Below are 12663 nucleotides of genomic sequence, written 5' to 3'. Positions count from 1 at the left end.
TAAAATTTTGGGATACAGTTTCTTCTAACAGATCAAAATACACCCTAAATCTAGCTCATGGTTTTATTCTAGTCTCCAGCCTGATCACATTCTTTCCTCTTTTTTTTTCTTTTTTCAACTAACTTGTTATCTTACCAATTCCATTTTTAGAATCTTTTTTTATTTTCATCTTTACACTCATATTCCATCCCTTCATCATGTTCACCCTTATTTTTGTATACATATATAACTTTTTTCTTTCTTTAAAATTTTAGGAGGCAGTTTCTTCTAACAAAATCAAGTGTGTGGCCCTGTTCTATTCACCAGTCTAATATATATATATATATATATATATATATATATATATATATATAGAGAGAGAGAGAGAGAGAGAGATAATTGAGAATATATATATTTTTTCTCCTTTCTTCTTCCCCCAGTTTCCAGTCTCTTCTGATTTGGTTAGCGTATATTTTTCTGGGGTCATTTCTACCCTTTGTTCTCTCATTCATCTATTCTTATCTTATCTGGATAAAAAAAATTCAATGTTCTCTCATTCATCTATTCTTATCTGGATAAAATGACAAGCCAGAAAAACTTACTTCAAAAAAAAGAACAAGAGGCAGTACCAATGGCTAGGGACCTAATCAATGCAGACATTATTAAGATGTCAGAACTAGAGTTCAGAATGACGATTATCAAGGTGCTAGCTGGGCTCGAAAAAAGCATGGAAGATACTAAAGAATCCATTTCTGGAGAAATAAAATCCCTTTCTGAAGAAATTAAAGAACTGGGGCACCTGGATGGCTCAGTCATTAGGTGTCCGCCTTCAGCTCAGGTCATGATTCCCAGGGTCCTGGGATAGAGCTCCTCATTGGGCTCCCTCAGCAGGGAGCCTGCTTCTCTCTCTCCCTATCTTCCTGCTTGTATTCCCTCTCTCACTGTGTGTCTCTCTCTGTCAAATAAATAAAAACCTTTAAAAAAATAAAAGAACTAAAACCAAGTTGAAATTTAAAAAGCTATTAATAAGGTATAATAAGGGGCGCCTGGGTGGCTCAGTGGGTTAAGCCACTGCCTTCGGCTCAGGTCATGATCCCAGGGTCCTGGGATCGAGCCCCGCATCGGGCTCTCTGCTCAGCAGGGAGCCTGCTTCCCCCTCTCTCTCTGCCTGCCTCTCTGCCTACTTGTGATTTCTATCTGTCAAATAAATAAATAAATCTTTAAAAAAAAAAAAAAAAAAAAAAAAAATAAGGTATAATAAAAAATGGAGGCTCTTACTGCTAGGATAAATGAGGCAGAAGAGAGAATTAGTGATAGAGAAGACCAAATGATGGAGAATAAAGAAGCCAAGAAAAAGAGAGATAAACAACTACTGGACCACAAGGGGAGAATTCGAGAGATAAGTGATACCACAATATGAAACAATGTTAGAATAATTGGGATCCCAGAAGAAGAAGAAAGAGAGAAAGGGGGGGGGGGAGGTATATTGAAGCAAATTATAGCAAAGAATTTCCCTAATTTGGTGAAGGGAATGAACATTAAAATCCAAGAGGCACAGAGAACCCTCTCAAAAATCAATAAAAATAGGTCCACACCCCGTCATCTAATAGTATAACTTAAAGCTCTCAGTGACAAGCAGAAATTCCTGAAAGCAGCTTGGGACAAGAGGTCTGTAACATACGATGGTAGAAAGATTGGCAGAAGACCTGGCAGGCCAGAAAGAACTGGCATTATATATTCTGAGCACTAAATGAGAAAAACATGCAGCCAAGAATACCATATCCAGCTAGGCTGTCACTGAAAATAGAAGGAGAGATAAAAAGCTTCCAGGACAAAAAAAACCTAAAGGAATTTGCAAACACCAAACCAGCTCTACAGGAAATATTGAAAGGGGTCCTCTAAGCAAAGAGAGAGCCTAAAAGTAACAGACCAGAAAGGAACAGAGACAATATACAGTAACAGTCACTTTACAGGCAATACAATAGCACTAAATTCATATATTTCAATAGTTACCCTGAATGTAAATGGGCTAAATGCCTCAATCAAAAGACACAGAGTATCAGAATGGATTTAAAAAAAAAAAAGACCCATCAATATGTGGTCTGCAAGAAACTCATTTTAGACCCAAAGACACCTCCAGATTTAAAGTGAGGGAGGGAAAACAATTTACCATGCTAATGGGCATCAAAAGAAAGCTGGGGTAGCAATCCTTATACTAGACAAATTAGATTCTAAGTCGATGACTATAATAAGACATGAGGAAGGACACCATATCATACTTAAAGGGTCTGCTAAATAAGAAGATCTAACAATTTTAAATAACTATGACCCTAACATGAGAACAGCCAATTATATAAACCAATTAATAACAAAACCAAAGAAACACATTGACGATAATACAATAATAGTAGGAGACTTTAATACCCCCCTCACTGAAATGAACAGATTATCTAAGCAAAAGATCAATAAGGAAATGAAGGCTTTAAATGACCCACTGGACCAGATGCACATCACAGATATATTCACAACATTCCATCCCAAAATAACAGAATATACATTCTTCTCTAGTGCACATGGACATTCTCCAGAATGGATCACATTCTGGGTCACAAATCAGGTCTCAACTGGTACCAAAAGATTGGGATCATTCCCTGCATATTTTCAGACCACAATGTTCTGAAACTAGAACTCAACCACAAGAGGAAAGTTGGAAAGAACTCAAATACATGGGGGCTAAAGACCGTCCTACTAAAGAATGAATGGGTCAACCAGGAAATTAAAGAAGAACTTTAAAAATTTCTGGAAACAAATGAAAATGAAAATACAACTGTTCAAAATCTTTGGGACACAGCAAAGGCGGTCCTGAGAGGAAAGTATATAGCAATACAGCCTTTCTCAAGAAATAAGAAAGGTCTCAGGTACACACCCTAACTCTTCACCCAAAAGAGTTGGAGAAAGAACAGCAAAGAAAGCCTAAACCCAGCAGAAGAGAAATAATAAAGATCAGAGCAGAAATCAATGGAATAGGAACCAAAAGAATAGTAGAACAAATCAACAAACCTAGGATCTGGTTCTCTGAAAGAATTAATAAGATTGATAAACCTCTGGCCAGACATATTTAAAAAAAAAAGAGAGAGAGAAAGGACCCAAATTAATAAAATCATGAATGAAAGAGATCACAACCAACACCAAATACAAACAATTATAAAAACATATTATGAGCAACAATAGGCCAGCAAATTTGACAATCTGGAAGAAATGGATGCATTCCTAGAGACATATAAACTATCAAAAGTGACCTGGGAAGAAACAGAAAACCTGAAGAGACCCATAACCAGTAAGGAGATTGAAGCAGTCATCAAAAATCTCCCAACAAGTAAGAGTCCAGGGCCAGATGGCTTCCCAGGGGAATTCTATCAAACATTTAAAGAAGAATGAATACCTATTCTCCTGAAGCTGTTCCAAAAAATGGAAATGGAAGGAAAACTTCCAAATTCATTTTATGAGGCCAGCATTACCTTGGTCCCAAAACCAGACAAAGACCCTATCAAAAAGGAGAATTACAGACCAATATCCTTAGTGAACACGGATGCAAAAATTCTCACCAAAATACTAGCCAATAGGATCCAACAGTACATTAAAAGGATTATTCACCACGACCAAGTGGGATTTATTCCTGGCTGCAAGGTTGGTTCAACATTTGCAAATCAATCAATGTGATACAATACCTTAATAAAAGAAAGAGCAAGAACCATATGATACTCTCAATAGATGCTGTAAAAGCATTTGACAAAGTACAACATCCTTTCTTGATCAAAACTCTTCACAGTGTAGGGATAGAAAGTACATACCTCAATATCATAAAAGCCATCTGTGAAAATCCCACAGAGAATATCATTTTCAATGGGGAAAAACTAAGAGCTTTCCTCCTAAGGTCAGGAACACGGCAGGACTATCCACTATCACCACTGCTATTCAACATAGTTCTAGAAGTCCTAGCCTCGGCAATCAGATAACAAAAAGAAATAGAAGACATCCGAATTGGCAAAGAAAAAGCCAAACTCTCACTCTTTGCAGATGATGTGATACTTTATGTGGAAAACCCAAAAGACTCCACTCCAAAACTGCTAGAACTCATACAAGAATTCAGTAAAGTGTCAGGGTATAACATCAACGCACAGAAATCAGTTGCATTTCTATACACCAACAGCAAGACAGAAGAAAGGGAAATTAAGGAGTTGATCCTGTTTACAATTGTGCCCAAAACCACAAGATACTGAGAAATAAACCTAACCAAAGAGGCAAAGAATCTGTATTCAGAAAACTCTGAAGTACTCATGAAAGAAATTGAGGAAGACACAAAGAAATGAAAAAAAGTTCCATGCTCATGGATTGGAAGAACAAATATTGAGAAAATGTCTATGCTACCTAAAACAATGTGTACATTTATTGCAATCCCTATCAAAATACCATCAATATTTTTCAAAGAAATGGAACAAATAATCGTAAAATTTATATGGAACTAGAAAAGACTCTGAATAGCCAGAGGAATGTTGAAAAAGAAAACCAAAGTTGGTGCCATCATAATTCCAGACCTCAAGCTCTATTACAAAGCTATAATCATCAAGACAGTATAGTACTGGCACAAAAACAGACACATAGATCAATGGAACAGAATAGAGAGGTCAAAAATGGACCCTCAAATCTATGGTCAACTAATCTTTGACAAAGCAGGAAAGAAAGTCCAAAATAGACAGTCTCTTCAATAAACGGTGTTGGGAAATTTGGACAGCCACATGCAGAAGAATGAAACTGGACCATTTCCTTATACCACACACAAAAATAGACTCAAAATGGATGAAAGACCTCAGTGTGAGACAGGAATCCATCAAAATCCTTGAGGAGAACACAGGCAGCAACCTCTTCGACCTCAGCCACAACTTCTTCCTAGAAACATCGCCAGAGGCAAGGGAAGCAAGGCCAAAAATGAACTTTTGGGACTTCATCAAGATCAAAAGTGTTTGCACAGCAAAGGAAACAGTCAACAAAACCAAAAGACAACCGACAGAATGGGAGAAGATATTTGCAAATGACATATCAGATAAAGGGCTAGTATCCAAAATCTATAAAGAGCTTATCAAACTCAACACCCAAGGAACAAATAATCCAAGAAATGGGCAGGAGACATAAACAGATATTCTGCAACGAAGACATCCAAATGGCCAACAGACACATGAAAATGTGCTCACCATCACTCGCTATCAGGGAAATACAAATCAAAACTACAGTGGGATACCACCTCAAGCCAGTCAGAATGACTAAAATTAACAAGTCAGGAAACGACAGTTGTTGGTGAGGATGCAGAGAAAGGCGAAACCTCCTACACTGTTGGTGGGAATGCAAGCTGTTGAAGCCACTCTGGAAAACAGTATGGAGGTTCCTCAAAAAGTTTAAAATAGAGCTACCCTATGACCCAGCAATCCCACAACTGGGTATTTACCCTAAACATACAAATGTCGTGATCCAAAAGGTCACACACACCTGAATGTTTATAGCAGCAATGTCCACAATAGCCAAACTATGGAAAGAACCTAGATGTCCATCAACAGATGAATGGATAAAGATGTGATTATATATATTAGAATACGATGCATCCATCAAAACCCCCGAAATCTTGCTATTTGCAATGAGGTGGATGGAACTAGAGGGTATTATGTTAAGCGAAATAAGTCAGTCAGAGAAAGATAATTATCATATGATCCCTCTGACATGAGGAATTTGAGAGGCAGGGAGGGGGGCTGTGGGGGATAGGGAGGGAAAAAATGAAACAAGATGGGACTGGGGAGACTCTTAATCTCAGGAAACAAACTGAGGGTTGTTGAGGGGTGGGGTGGAGGGATAGGGTGGCTGGGTGATGGACATTGGGGATGGTATGTTCTACCATGAGTTCTGTGAATTGTGTAAAACAGATGATTCACAGACCTGTACCCCTGAAGCAAATAATGCATTATATGGTCATTAATTAATTAATTAATTAATATTGTCTTAGTGTGCCCATGAAGGTGTTTCTGGATTAGTCTAACACTTGAATCGGTAGACTGAGTACACCACATTGTATTCCCCAATGTGATGGGCCTCATCTGATCAGTTGAAGGATTCAAAAGAACAAAAAGGTGCTATAAGGGAAAATTTGCTCTCTCTGCCTGCCTGCTTGTCTCTGAGCTGGGACAATGGTTGACCCTGACCTCAAACTCAGACTCAGACTCTAACTAAACCATTGTCTCTAGTGGGTCTTTGGTTTGCTGACTGCAGCTGTTGGGACTTCATATGTATACGAAAATATGTATTTCTTTCTTTTTCCCTACATTATTAATGGAATTCTATTGTAAAGGAGAGCTGCCTCTTTTTCTAATTAATTAATTAATTAATTAACTAATATCAGTATGGACATGTGGACTTTATTTTATTCTTTGAGTTAAAATCTAATACCATAATTAATTTTAAAAATTTTTTTAAGATTTACTTATTTGACAGACAGAGATCACAAGTTGGCAGAGAGGCAGGCAGAAAGAGAGCAGGAAGCAGGCTCCCCACTGAGTAGAGAGCCCAATGTGGGGCTCGATTCCAGGACTCTGGGATCATGACCTGAGCTGAAGGCAGAGACTTTAACCTACTGAGCCACCCAGGCACCCCTTCTTGTTCAAATTATTCTGGCTTTGATCACTGTGGGCTCCTGGAGGTTGGGTCCTACGGTTTTGGGTTGGGTTTTTTTTTTTTTTTCCGGTTTTACTGAGGTAGATAGAATTGACATATAACACTGTATCAGTTTTATGTGTATAGTATAATGCTCTGATATGTGTATATATTATAAAATGACTACAATCATAAGTTTAGCTAGCTAGCATCTATCATCTATCATCTAATTTTTTCTTATAATGAGAATTTTAAGATCTACTCTTTCAGCAACTTTCAAATATACAATACAGTATTGTTTTGGGGTTTCTTTTAAAGATTTATTAATTTATTTTAGAGAGAGAGAGCAGGTACACATGTGCTTGCATGAGTTAGGGGGAGGAGCAGAGGTAGAATGGCTTCAAGCAGACTCCCTGCTGAGTGGTAAATAAACACAGGGCTCAACACAGGGCTTGATCCCATGACTGGTGAGATCATGACCATAGCTGAAACCAAGAGACTGAGGCTCAACCGACCGAGCCACCCAGGAGCCCCTCAAATATACAATACAGTATTGTTAACTTTAGGCACCATATGTATATATCTCAGGTTCTTTAACCATTCATCTGTTGATGGACACTTAGGGTTTTTTTAATATCTTGACTACTGTGAATAATCCTGCAATAAAGATGGGGGTACATAGATCTCTTTGAGACAGTGATTTCATTTCCTTTGGATGAATATCCAGAAGTGAAATTGCTGGATCATATGATAGTTCTATTTTTAATTTTTGAAGAACTACCAAGCTGTTTTTCTTAGTACCTGGGCCAATTTCCATTCCCACCAATACTGCTCAAGAGTTCCTTTTTCTCCACATCTGCACCAACACTTGTTATTTCTCAACTTTTTAATTATAATCATTCTCTCAGAAGATGTCTCATTGTGGGTTTGATTTGCATTTCCCGAATGAGGAGTGATGTTGTACACCTTTTCATGTACCTGTTGGCCATCTGTATGTCCTTTTTTTAAAAAAAAAAAATTTATTTAAGAGAGAGACAGAGAGAACGAGGGGAGGGAGAGGCATAGGGAGAGGGAGAAACAGACTCCCCACTGAGCAGGGAGACAGACATGGGGCTTGATCCTGGCCAAGACCCTGGGACCATGACCCAAGCTGAAGGCAGATGCTTAACTGACTAAGTCAACCAGGTACCCCTGTATGGTTTTTTTGCAGAAAGTGTCTATTCTGTTCCTCTGCCCATTTCTTATTGGATTTTTGTTTGTTTGTTTTTTGCTATTGAGTTGTATGAGTTCTTTTTATGTTTTGGAGCTTAACTCCTTACAGTATATGGTTTGCAAATATTTTCTCCCGTTCTGTAGTCGATCTTTTCATTCTATTGATGGTTTTTCTTTGCTGGGCAGAGGTTTTAGTTTAGTATAGTCCCACTTGCTCATTTTTTTGTGTGTTACCTTTGCTTTTGATATCATTTCAAAAAATCATTACCAAGACCAATGTCAAGGAGTTTACCACCTATGTTTCCTCCTAGGAGTTTCACAATTTCAGGTCTTATATTCATCTTCCATCCATTTTGAGTTGATTTTTGTGTATGGTGTGAGATAAAGATCTAGTGTCACACTTTTGCATGTGTTTGTCCAGTTTTCCCAGCACCATTTTTTGAAGAGAATATCCTTTCCCTCTTGTATATTCTTGGTAACTTTGTTGAAAATTGATTGATCACAAATGCGTGGGTTTATTTCTTGGCTCTTATTCTGTTCCATTTATCAATGTGTCTGTTTTTATGCCAATACCATACTTTTGATTACTATGGCTTTGTGATACAGTTTGAAATCAGGAAGCATGATACTTCCACCTTTGTTCTTTTTTCTCAAGATTGGCTCATATATTTAGGGTATTTTGTAGTTCCGTACAAATTAAGATTTTTTTTTCTATTTTTGTGAAAAATGCCCTTGGAATTGTGATAGGTGTCACATTGAATCTAAAGATTGCTTTGGGTAGTATCGACATTTTAACAATACTAATTCTTCCAATCCATGAGTAATAAATACCTTTCCATTTTTTTGTGTCTTCTTCAATTTTTTTCATCAATGTCTCACAGTTTTCAGTGAGTGTACAGATCTTTCACCTCCTTGGCTAAATTTATTTCTAGGTATCTTATTCTTTTTGGTACGATTTTAAATGTGATTATTATCTTAATGTGTCCTTTTGATAGTTCATTATGATGTATAAAATGCCATTGATTTTTATATATTGATTTTGTATCCTGAAACTTCATGGAGTTTACTAGTTCTAATACTTTTTTGGTATTTTTAGGATTTTAAATATATATATATATATATATATTTTTTTTTATATCATTCAAAAATGCCATGTCATCTGCAAATAAAGACAGTTTAACTGTCTCTATTGGAAAGTTTTCCTTTCCAATTCAAATGCCTTTTATTTCTTTTTCTTGCCTAATTGCTCTGGTCATGACTTACAGTACTATGTTGAGCAAAAGTGGTGAGTGGACATCCTTGTGGTTTTTTTTTTTTCCTGATCTTAGAGGAATAGTTTTCAGTTTGTTTGTTTGTTTGTTTATATTAACATATAATGTTTTATTTGCCCCACGGGTACAGGACTGTGATTAACAGGCTTACATATTTCGCAGCACTCGCCATAGTACAATACCCTCCCCAGTGTCCATAACCCAGCCACCCTATCCCTACCCCACCACTGAGTATGATGTTAGTTGTGGGCTTGTCATATATAGTCTTTATCATGCTGAGTTATAACCCTCTATACCAGGTTTGTTGAGAGTTTTTATCATAAATGAGTGTTGAATTTTGTCAATACTTTCTCTGCAGCTATTGAGACAATAATATCATTTTTATCCCCAATTTTGTTAATGTGGTGTATCACATTGATTGATTTGCAGCTGTTGAACCATGCTTGCATCCCTGGAATAAATTCCACTTGGTCATGCTGTAGGATCCTTTTAATGTATTGTTGAATTCAGTTTGCTAGTATTTTGTTAAGGATGTTTGCATCTATGTTCATCAGGAATATTGGCTCATAATTTTCTTTTCTTGTAGTGTCTTTGGTTTTGACATCAGGATAATGCTGGCCTAGTGAAATGAGTTTTGCAGTGTTCCCTCCTGTTTTTTTTTTTTTTTGTTTTGTTTTTGTTTTTTTTTTAAGAATGAGATTAAGATAGGTATTAATTCTTCTTTAAATAGTTAGTAGAATTCACCAGTGAAGCCATCTGGTCCTGGGATTTTCTTTGCTGGGATGTTGTTGATTTCTGATTCAATTTCTTTGCTAGTAATTGGTCTGTTCATATTTTCTATTTCTTCATTATCAGTCTTTGTAGGTTGTATGTTTCTAGGAATTTATATTTCTTTTAGGTTGTCCAATTTGTTGGCAGGTAACTATTCATAGTAGTCTCATAATCCTTTGTAGTTTTTTAAAGGATTTCTATTTATTTGAGAGAGAGAGAGAGAGCGCATCCATGCTCATGCATAAGTGGGGGGAGGGGCAAGAGAGATAATCCCCAAGAAGACTCCCCACTGAGCACAGAGCCTGATGTGGGGCACGATTCCACTAACCATGAGAATATAACCTGAGCCAAAACAAAGAGTCAGATGCTTAACCAACTGAGACACCAAGGTACCCCAATCCTTTGTATTTTTGCAGTACCAGTTGTAATGTTTCCTCTTACATTTCTGATTTTATATATTTGATGCCTCTTTTTTCTTGTTAAGCCTAGCAATGTTGTGTCTATTTTATCTTTCAAAAAGAAAAAAAAAGTCCTTAATTTCATTGTCCTTTTCTATTGTCTTTTTAATCCCTATTTAATTTATTTCTGCTCTGCTTTTTATTTCCTTGTTTCTACTCACTTTGGGTTTATCTTGTTCTTCCTTTTCTAGTTTTTTGAGAACTTAAGTTAGGTTGAAGTAAAGTTTGGTTGTTCATTTGAGATCGTATTTCTTAATATAAGTGTGTATCCTGTAAACTTCCCTCTTAGAGCTTCTGCATCCCATAATCTTTGATATATTGTATTTCCATTTTTGCTTATATCAGGATTTTTTTAAATTTCTCTTTTGATTTCTTCTTTGACCCACTGGTGCTCAATAGCATGTCACTGAATCTCCATATATTTATGAATTTTCTAGTTTTCTTCTTGTAATTGGTTTCTAGTTTTATACCATTGTAGTTAGGAAATACACAGGCTACACTTTCAATTGTCTTAAATTTGTTGAGACTTATTTTGTGGCCTAATGTATAATCTCTCATAGAGAATGTTCCATAGGTACTTGCAAAAACTGTGTGTTCTGCTGCTTCTAGATGGAATGTTTTATAAATGTTAAGTTCTTCTGATTTAATGCATACTTTAAGTTCAATGTTTCCTTATTGATTTTTTGTTTAGATAATCTATCCATTGTTGAAAGTGGAGTATTGCTATCTGTTCAGGTCTATAAATATTTGCTTTACATGTTTATGTCTTTCTATGTCAGGTGAATAAATGTTATATCATCTTGTTGGAGTGACCCTTTTGCCATCATATAATGACCTTCTTTGTCTCTTATAATAGTCTTTGTCAAAAGTCCATTTTGCCTAATATAAGTATAGCTACCCCTGCTTTCTTTTTTTTTCCCCATTTGCATAAGTATCTTTCCATTCTTCACCTTTAGTGTGATTGTGTGTGTGTGTGTGTGTGTGTCCTTAAAGCTAAAGTAAGTCATTTGTGGGTAGCCCATATTTGGTTATTTGGTTCTTGTTTTTTTTTTTTAATCTATTCAAATTATTCTATGTTTTTTTGATTGGAGAATTTAGTTCATTTATACTTAAAGTAATTATTAATAGGTATGAACTTATTATGATTTTGTTAATTGTTTTCTGAATGCTTTGTAATTTCTTTGTTCCTGTCTTCTGCTGTCTTCCCTTGTGATTTGATTATTTTAAATTCCTTTCTCAATCATTTGTGTATCTATGATAGGTATCTGCTTTGTGGTCACCATGAGGTTTATATAAAACATCTTACATTTACAACAGTCTGTTTTAAGCTGATGACAACTTAAACTCAAGTGGATATTAAAGCTCTACATTTTTACTCTCCTTTCCCATATATTATATTCTTGAGGTCACAGTTTACATCTTTTGTCCTATATATCCATTAACAATTCACTGTAGTTATTTTTACTACTGTTGTCTTTTAACCTTCATGCTAGATTTATAAGTGATTACCCACCACCATTACAACCTTAAAGTATTCTGACTTTAACCATATATTTACCTTCACCAATGACATTTATGTTTTCATATGTTTCCTTGTTACTAATTAGCACTACTTCATATCTGCTTGAAGAAGTCCCTTTAACATTTTTTGTAAGAGTGGTAATAAACTCCTTCAGCATTTGCTTTTCTAGAAAATTCTTTATCTCTGGATTTTGAAGGACAACTTTATGAAGTAGATTATTCTAGGTTGACAGAATACCAAGAAGATCACCAGTATGACCAGGGCTGGATGTATGCTCAGAAAAGATCTGAGAAAACCCTAAGCTTTCACGTCTGGCTGACCTTCAGTCTCCATACAAGAAGGAAGTGAAAGCTAAGATAGGGTGGTAAATAGACTGACTAAACATTGAAGAAGTATCTCTATACAAAGAGCCAATCTTCAAAGACTGGGAAAGTTATTTTTTTCCTTTTTTTTTTTTTTTTTGCCCCAAGCATTAAAACAAAAAAAAACAAACAAAAATTCTGTCAAAACACTAGTTGACCACTAAGCTAATGCAACACAGACTTCAGTGGTCACTGATGACAAACAATACAGACTTTACAAAAATAGTTTTGGAAAGTCAACAAACAAGCACACACAACAACCTGATGAGCAATAACAAACCCTGGGGAGAGAAGGAGATGCTGATTTCCAGAGTTGCCAACAAATCTTTAGTTTTTAACCAAGACTTATGAGGTATGCAAATAATAAGAAAATATAGTGCATTTGCAGGGGAAAA

Source organism: Martes martes (assembly GCF_963455335.1).
Source record: "Martes martes genome assembly, chromosome: 3".
In the NCBI taxonomy this organism is placed as follows: domain Eukaryota; kingdom Metazoa; phylum Chordata; class Mammalia; order Carnivora; family Mustelidae; genus Martes; species Martes martes.
Note: the sequence above shows the minus strand (reverse complement) of the source record.